The 9,099-nt window shown below is 43.5% G+C and overlaps 1 protein-coding gene across 3 annotated transcripts in view; it reads right to left on the bottom strand.

Moving 5' to 3' along the window:
* LPIN2 (lipin 2) overlaps positions 1-8,114 on the bottom strand; it is an 83,856-nt gene extending 75,742 nt beyond the window's left edge. The window contains exon 1 of one of the 3 annotated variants that reach the window (XM_081801553.1): positions 7,982-8,114. The gene's annotated coding sequence lies outside the window, so the exon portion shown is untranslated. Of the gene's footprint in view, positions 1-1,808; positions 1,975-7,393; positions 7,759-7,981 lie in introns of those variants that run through there. The other 2 variants (XM_081801554.1, XM_081801555.1) reach the window with 2 other exon arrangements.
* Positions 8,115-9,099: the final 985 nt, after the last annotated feature.

Consider the following 9,099-nt stretch of genomic DNA (forward strand, 5'->3'; position numbering starts at 1 on the left):
AAAAAAAAAAAGAAATCCTACCCTGCCACTCTGCCTCTGGACCTCTAGGTGGCTTGTGGCTCTGGTTTAATACACAACTTCATCCAATCCTCAGAATCGGACTATCAGTAGGTATTGTTATCTCCACATTACAGAGGAGACAACTGAGTAACTATATGCCAAACACGTAATCATGAATTTGGGAATTCCTAAAGATCTATCAATGTATTTCTGTTTAATGAGAAGTTATTCTGTATTGAAGAGTTCATAAATACCAAATCACATATTTATTCAATTACAGTAAGACACCATTAAAATTCCATCAGAGAGAATTCTATCTGCAGATGTAGTTACCAAGTGAGTCAAATGATACAGTGAAGAGCCAATTAGTAAAAAAACAAATCTGTTCAAAAACACAAACTCAGATACTCAACAAATTAGAGGTTTCAGCAGGCTACCCACAATGTGATGGGACAAGGGCTCCTACATGGAGTAAGAGGCTATAAGTTCTGTCCAACTCTTAAATGTTGTAACTCAGGGCTCCTACGTACAATCCAGTCCCACATAACCCAGGGGTTATGGAGTATACTTCTCATATAAGGAATAATCAAAATTACAAGGGAAAATCCTTCAAGAAGACATCATGTTGGATACTGACATACTATGTCTCAAAAAGTCCAACTGAGCCCATTTCTTCCTCCCAACACTAAAAAGAACTGCCTTCCTCTCAAGCTGAGTCCGAGACCAAAATTTGGCTAGAGTTTAGGGGCCATGTTTTAAACACCGGAACCGACCTCAGCCCAGGGATATGCTCATATTACAGAAGGCAGGCTGAGGAGCACCAGCTTCATATCGTACAACTCACTCTGGAGCAAGCCCCAGGTAGGTGTGGTGGAACCAGGTCACTTCCACAGTTTTCTTGGCTGGTCTTTCTCAACCTGGTTGGTTTTGCATACATAAATGATTTAGAGAAACCCAAGGCTCCTACACAGCAGGTACTACCCTTCTATTAGCAGTTTATAGATGGTGACCTTAAGAGTAAGTTCTCCAGTTCTACCTAATAAAGTAAAAACAAAACCCCCAAATTGGTTTAGGCACGTCAATCAGATTCACGAGAATTCTTATAGTCCTTGCGCAGTGCGGTGACATGGGAGCAAGGGCAATGGAATGACGTCAATGTCAACACACAGTTGCATGCCTTTGGCAATCTCTTTCAGCTTCATTGTCTTCACCTAAAAAATGCAGGCTACTATCTTTACTGTGCAGAATTGTTGTGCCTTTTAATAATTTATGTAAAGCAAAATGCCTCACCCAAAGGTGTTCAATCGTGTAACTGTAATAACCATAATCTTTTACAAACATTAAACTCCTAGAAACAGTGTTTCTAAAAAAATAGGCATCAGCACCATTTTACAGACTGAGTCTCAGTGGACAGTGTATATTAAAGACAGCAAAATTCCAAATGTTTACTTTCCAAATACTGCTACTTAGGCAAGATATTTTGAATTCATTGAACCAGTCAGAAAACTCTACAACAAAAGATTACTCCTTTCTTACAAAACATTTGCTTAATACATATTTTAAATTATAAAATAGCGGGCGCCTGGGTGGCTCAGTCGTTAAGCGTCTGCCTTCGGCTCAGGTCGTGATCCCAGGGTCCTGGGATTGAGCCCCACATCGGGCTCCCTGCTCAGCGGGAAGCCTGCTTCTCCCTCTCCCACTCCCCCTGCTTGTGTTCCCTCTCTCCTCGTCCCTCTCTCTGTCAAATAAATAAATAAAATCTTAATAAATAAATAAATAAATAAATTATAAAATAGCTTCCAGGGCACCTGGGTGGCACAGTCGATTAAGCATCCGACTCTTGGTTTTGGCTCAGGTCACAATCTCAGGGTCCTGATGAGATCCAGCCAGAGAGTCGGGCTTTGAGTTCAGCATGTAGGCTGCTTGAGAGATTCTCTCTCTCCCTCTTCCTTCTCCTCTCCCTCCACACCGCTCATTCTATCAATAAATAAATAAATAAAATCTTTAAAAAAAAATAGACAGCTTTCTATTTAGAAAGTATTTAGATACTTCTCTAAATAAATCCTGTTCTTGTATAGTTCGTATGTAAAGATGCTATGTCTATAATTATAATGTCAAATAGATAAGTATTACTCATCCAAAAAATGTTGAGATTAAAGTAATTTAAAAAGATATAAAACGTGGGCACTTTGCAATATTTTACAAAGAAAAAAATAATTACACTTAACATCCTGAAGGAAACAAAAAGTATATTCCCTATGGTTCTTCAGTAAACCCAAACACTATCTGACTTACGTTGGTCCAGAAAAAAGGCACATCACTTTACAAAGATCATAAACTTAGAGACAACTGTTGGGGAAAATATCATAGCACAATTCAAAGAGCTCCAATTCAGAGTTCATAATTCATACCAACTATCTGATGATTTTGCTGAGATTCTTTTATATTTATCTTTTGTTTTATGTTTTTTAAGTAGGCTCTATGCCCACAATGAAGCCAATGTGGGGCTTGAACTCACAACCCTAAAATCTAGACCTGTGCTAAAATCAACCAACTGAGCCACCCAAGTGCTTCAAAAGGCTAAATTTAATAGCTTATGCCCAAATACCTGATAAAACCTATCCACATTCTGGACACCTCTCTTTAGAATCAGTAAACACCAAGTCTCTAGTACAGCTGGACACATCTATCTTGCCAGGAGCAATACAGGTCACATCATAATGCACTGAATAGATCAGAACCATCATGGAATTGTACAATTCCACTGTTTATTCAGAAGCACAAAAAAGGCTTTTAGGTAAATTTCAATTCCAGATTAACCAATGAATTTTTTGTTTATGATTCTTTCTATAAAAAAGAAAACATCTTACTAAAAATCTAAAAACAGACGTTTTAAACAAAAAAAGATGTTTAAATCAATTATCCCTTACACTGTATTTCAGAAATAGGTAAAAGCAGAAATTCAGTCACTAAAGTTACTTGGTACCATATGCCTATCTTTTTTTCCTCCGAGTAAAATCAATGAAGGATGCTTTCCTCATGCTCAGCTTCTCCTCTTCATCTAATAATTAGTTATGAGCATCAAAATCAAATAATTTTTAAACCTAGATACTGGTACCCCTTCTCTTTGAAATACTATGTCTTTAATGTTTCTTAAACTTTTCAAATCCACGTCCCCTATAATGTTAACTTATAATTTCAACTAAATTCACGAGTGACCCCAAAAGTTAAAAATCAAAACAATGGGAGACAGCACACCAAACCTTCAAAAAATTTCCACTACATTGTGAGTAACAGGTCTGTATAGCCACTCCAGGTCACTCTATTTGAGCTTTCTGCACATCAACCTATGAAGGTCTGTCCCTTTGTCTCTTTCTCCCTCATAGTTACTTTTAAAATCTGTTGCGATCCTATCCTTAGGTGTTCGTGTTTAAAGGTTCCTTCCTCCTCTCCTCAAATCCTACTTTCTCTACCAGTCTGACAAACCTTTCAGGCAAGCTTTTTATCATTTCCATTCAACAATCCATCTCTCCCCTCCTCCTCTCCTTAGTTCCACGTTTACAGCAAGGAGGCAAACTAGCACTAGCCTGCAGGCCACAACAGAGTGTCTGAAAATTAAAGAGACAACAATTATTTACTCTAATGCAGATTAACAGCTAGAGAAAAGCCACAGGTGATTTAAGAGCAAACACAAAGTAACACAAGATCAACACCTCCTACAGCTGAAATTCATCAAGGAAAGTGAGTACTGCAGAAAATAATTAAATGTTTGGGGCAGGTGGAGATGGTAGGGAGAAAACTGAAATGAAAGAACTGAGATGGGAAAAATATATTTGCTAAAATAGGTGAGAATGGATCACTGGAGATTCCTGAACAAGAAAGATAAAAAAGATGCCAGGAGTTGAAAACAACTTAGAATTTATAAATCAGTTTGAATTTTATTTATACTTTGCCCGGTTGAAAAACTAATTTGAGGCAGTTCAGACAAATACACATATTACTAAACAATAAAATTAAGAGAATTGGCACAAAAAGTAAATAAGAATATGAAATGAAATAAAGGCAAGAAACTAATTACTATTCATAAAATTAGCTACAGTAACTACAGAGGTAAAGACTTTCTATTCAAATGTGACAAGTTGGATAAAGGCAATCCTCCAGCTACCTGAACATCACAAGGTGGGCTTTTCTATGAGCCAGTGTTTCTCCTCCAAAGAAGTAGAAAAGCCTAATTTGGATGGTTCATGTTGAAAATATAGGACACTACAGATAAATATAAACACCACATAATAAAGTTCTAAATTCAAAGATTATAAAAATAGCTACATAGATTCTAAGTGGATTTTTAAAAGATCTCTTTCTATGAATCCTCCATTTTTCTAACACATTTATGTAGTCTCTCAACTTATATATTTGACCTAAAACAAACAATTTTAAAAGACCCTTCTTCTAACACGTAAACCACCTCGACTTTCAGCTATACCCTCTTTGTATAGAGATAAAATGAAGGTAGCAAAAGGAGCGGATGCTGTAACCATTGTGTTACGCTTTACAAGTTCAATGATTTCTGGCTCCTTTCTTCCTCATTTTCTTAGTAATAATTTTAACACCAATCTAAATTGACAAAAATAGGATGACAGAAATTTAGTATTCAGGGGCTTTAGAGGAAAAAGAATCTAAATTGTAGTCAGTGAATCTAATTAAAAAAACTATGTATCTTATCATCCTTCTAATCCTCAAAGTCACATTCAGGGCTTTATCTTGCATTGCCACACAGCTTATCTCCTAACAGATTCTTTTTTTCTTCTCCTTCCTTCTTGATAGACTGAAAACTTAGAACAGAATCACCCAGTCACAGAATTTCAAAACGGAGGTAGACCATCTGGGCCAAGCTTCCAGTGATCAGTCAGGAGCAACTGAGGAGCACAGAGCTGGAATGGCTCCACCACACACAGGTTGCCACCGACTCTCAGAGATGCCTAGCTGCTTCACCTGGACCTCAGGGATGAGTGTGGTTCTCTCACACATTTGTCTTTTTTTTTTTTTTTAAGATTTTATTTATCTGAGAAAGAGACAGAGAGAGAGGACGAGAGGGACAGAGAGAGAGAACGAGCGGGGGGGGAGAGACAGAGGGAAACGGAGAAGCAAACTCCCCTCTGAGCAGGGAGCCCCACACAAGGCTCCATCCAGGACCCAGGATCATGACCTGAGCTGAAAGCAGACGCTTAACCAACTGAGCCACCCAGGCACCCCACACATTTGTCTTCAAGAGTAAAGGAGGGTACACATGTAAAGTGTTTAGTGTTAGTAACACTGTGTTACTAAAAAGAATAAAGAATCAAATTGACATCAGGGGAGGTGGATTCCAAAAAGTGCAGTTAACTGCTAGCAAAGCCACCAAGAAATCTTATTTGAACACCTTCTAATATAGCCATAAAGCTTACTACTCCAGCCTATAATAATTATCTTCAAAGTTTTAATAGGACAATCTATATAGGATTCTGCCAACTGGAGGCTCTCCCTACGAACTTGTGTTATTTCATCATGAAGCAGGCAAATGACAGTTCAGAAGACTCTGGGGCTCAGCCAGAAGTATAACGTCTTACTTATAAATGAAGGGAATAAAACAGATAAAAATGGGCTTTCAAAAGAAATGTCCCAAACCACTGTCTAGCCATTGACTGGTAAGTTAATAAGCGCGCGCGTGCGCGTGCGCGCACGCGCGCACACACACACACACACACACACACAGTGACAGCTATTAGGGTCAGAGCAAAAGGAAAGGATTTAAATTAAAGGCAGGTGGACTTAAGTCAGACTTAAAAGAAAAACCTCCTGACTTACATTACTAAGCACGTAAGGGAGGCAGCTGAATCTATCTCCCAACAAGACAAAGCTTCCAGCTAAGTGTTACTGTGCTGCTTTATATGAGGAAATAATGTATACAAAAAAAGCATACCCAGAGGAAATAGCTGTTGACACAGAGAACCAAGCTATATTTAAACTAAATATTAATATTTAAACTAAACATTGCAAAATATAATACTCATGAGCTTAATTTAACCTTTTACCACCTCTAATGGGTGGCACCATCAGGATTATTCAACCAAAGCTCACAAGTCAGGAAAGTTGAGTGAACTCATTCAGAAAGTACCACCAGCTCTCAGGTCACTGGTAAGGACACACACACACACTGACTGCTGCTTCCTACCTTTATTCAACAGAACTCCATAGAGGTTTTTCTAAAAGCTGGCTCTGCATTTGGTACCAGGCAGCTACCAAAGTCTGGCCTGCAAGGACCTTCAGTCTAGTGCAGGCGATAGTCCCCCAGATAAACCAAAAATTACAATACAGGGTGATGAGTATCTTCATTGCTACATTCTTGGAGCAATGAAGGACACAGTGCCCAGCTGACTCTATTAATTGTTTCTTAACAGTAGCTTTACTATAGTGTTAAATGGTTTTCAAATGCTCCCATTTCCAGTTCCTCTTAAACATAAAGCTTCTCTGTTGGTTCTCAACTGTGCTATCACATATTAAAACAGAACCTATCGTTTCATTTCTAGCATTCTACGGCCATCTCTATCAACATTTACTTATACTTCAGTCCGACAGATCACAATTAACTGTACATTTAATTGGAAGGAAGCAGCCACCCACACTGGCCAGTGCTCTTTCATGGGTGGCCTTGGGCTTGCTTTTTATACTCTGGACGGGTATGGCCCCGAGGCTGACTGCCCTTCAGGCAAAGTGAGGATGTTGCACTAGGGGACGGGCAGAATCCTTGCCTTGCACCTTGTGGGCTCTGACGCTCCCCACCTCAGCATAGCCTGCCACTCTTTTCCTTCTTAAACCACTAAGATCAATATCAGACCATCAACATATAAACCATATGGGCCACTAAATAATTTGTAAATGTTTCAAATGTATTTCAAAACTGACTTTGTATTGTCAAAGCATTATGAACCAGCCAGGCCAGGTTTTAACAAACAGTAACACTTACGGACAATCTCTACTGGGCTAACATCTTCAACAGGGCCTGGCCTGACAACAAGACAGAGACTCTTTTTCAGTTTAAAATAAACAGGTTTGGAAAAATCATCCCGAAATGTACATTTAAGATTAGTATAGAGGCTTAAATAATCCCTCAGAGCATTTTCAAATATTCAGACTTCCAGCACTTTCTGAAAGGAAGAGTGATCTTTCTGGTCGTTTTTCTTAAGTATGACTTAAAAATGTCATCCCAAATTCTCAATGAGAATAGTCTTAATGTGTTCCGCCGGGTTTAAAGTTCAGAGAGAAGCCCTTACTATAAAACTGTTACCCTAACACGTTCGATACAAGTTGAGATTGGCTGAGGGAAAAGGGGTTTGAGAAGGGAAAAACTACTCACACTCAGGACCGGGTCTACAACCTGGAGGCGGAGACACGGGGCGAACGAACCGCCAGGGAGAAATAACAGCAACTTCCCAGCCCGGCCTTCAAAGCGGATCACGTGCCGCGGGCGCCCCCTCCCCCAGGGCAGGGGGCGGGATGGAGACTCGGCCTCCGGCCGCGCTTTCCTCGCGGGGCGCCGCTCGGCCAAGCGTCACCTCGGCCTCCGTTCCAGCCTCCACGCCAGAAACCCGCGAGCTGGGGGCTCTGAGGTGACCATCACCGCGCGCTGCGGCGGGGGCACCCGAATGTTTCAGTCTTCACGTCCCCCTCCTCACGCTGACCCCGCAGCCGTCAGCCCCGGCTCACCCCCCCCCCCACACACACACACCCCAGCCCACCCCGGCAGGAGCCCGTCCTGCCGTGGCGCCGTCTACGTGACGGCGGCGGCGAGGCGCAGGGGTCCCGGCCTCCGGCAGAGCAGGACCGCGCCGAGTTGGAAGACCCCAGCCGCCCGCGAGCGCAGAAACGCGACGCCCGCCGCGGAGGCCGAGCCGCGACGGCGGGCCGCGCCGAGGCGCGAGGACCCGGCCCGGCGCCCGCTTACCTGCGGCGACTCCGCTCCCGACCCGCGCCGGCGCCCGGGGGCGGCCGAGGAGAGGCGGCGGCTGGACGGCGACGGTGAGGACCGGCCCGGGCTCGCCGGAGGCTGAGGGGGCGGGGTGGGCCGAGGACGCGCGCGAGACCCGGGCGCCCGCCGCCGCCGCTGCCTCGGGAGCCGCCTGGGCCACAGCCGAGCCGGGCGGCCCTCATGAATGGGACGCGGCGGCGGCTGAGCGGCGGGCGGGCGGGCTGCGCGCAGGCCCCTCCCCGGCCACGTGACGCCGCGCTCGGCCGCCGCCTCCCGGCCGCGCGACGCCCTAGCGGCCTCTCTCCCGGGCCCGCGCTAGCCGTTTGCGCCGTGGCGGCCGTCCGTCCCCTTCGCTGGGCGGCTCGGAGCACTGGCCTCTCTCGCTTGGCGCAACGCTAGCGATACTTTTCTAAAAAAAGTTTCTGCTGGTCCCCGTGGCAACCCTGCGGCGCGTCACGTGGAACTTAGAGCCCGACTGCCAAAAAGAATAAATATTAAAGTGCAGAAAATGTATACAGTTGAATGTTTTATAACCCACTTTTGATCCCCAGTAGGGTTTTCGCCTGTTTGGTTACTGTCCCCGCCCCTCCCCTCTCCTCCCCAATCCTATGACATATTTAAAAATACACTTTTTAAGAGAGGGATTGCCAAAACCGTATATGACTGCACACTAGTTTTTATCTTTTTGCAGCCTATTATAAAGAGTTATGAATGGAACTGCACGTGTTATTTCCAAATGTCAGTTAATTTCTCAGTATGCATTCCGTGGATTATAATTTTTTTTTAAAGATTTTATTTATTCATTTGACAGAGACACAGTGAGAGAGGGAACACAAGCAGGGGGAGTGGGAGAGGGAGAAGCAGGCTTCCCGCTGAGCAGGGAGCCATCCCAGGACCCCGGGATCATGACCTGAGCTGAAGGCAGACGCTTAACGACTGAGCCACCCAGGCGCCCCTCGTGGATTATAATTTATATAACTTTGAGGATCTTGGCAAATAGGCATTTAGATAAAGCTTCTGCGTGACGAGCCCAGCGGCAGCACAGTTTCTTCCCAAGATGGAGTGTGGTGTGGCTGGGCTGCGCCGGGACCCAG

The sequence above is a fragment of the Leptonychotes weddellii genome, chromosome 13 (genome assembly GCF_054177405.1).
Source record: "Leptonychotes weddellii isolate Sample4059 chromosome 13, ASM5417740v2, whole genome shotgun sequence".
Lineage (NCBI taxonomy): Eukaryota > Metazoa > Chordata > Mammalia > Carnivora > Phocidae > Leptonychotes > Leptonychotes weddellii.